Consider the following 399-nt stretch of genomic DNA (forward strand, 5'->3'; position numbering starts at 1 on the left):
TGATCCAGCATAGCTGGCTGAGGAATTCGGGGAGTTGAAGTCCATGAGTCATAAAAGAGCCACGGTTGTTATATAGGGTATTTTGAAACGCAGCGCACAGAGAGCAATTTTTTAGGGATGATGCGGGATGACCCAAGAACAGAGGTCTTCAAACTCGCCCTTTTATGACTCATGGACTTCAACTCCCAGAATTTCTCAGCCAGGCATGCTGGCTGAGGAATTCTGGGAGTTGAAGTCCATGAGTCATAAAAGGGCCGAGTTTGAAGACCCCTGCCCAAGAAACTCCCTTCCTTGCGAACTAACCCTCGTCTGGCTTCGGGTGGTGGTGGTGGTGGGGATCCGGAGCCTGGAAACGGGACGCCAGGCGACCTGAGGCACCTGCCCGACACTGGAGCACCG

Source organism: Vipera ursinii (assembly GCF_947247035.1).
Source record: "Vipera ursinii genome assembly, chromosome: 2".
In the NCBI taxonomy this organism is placed as follows: Eukaryota; Metazoa; Chordata; class Lepidosauria; order Squamata; family Viperidae; genus Vipera; species Vipera ursinii.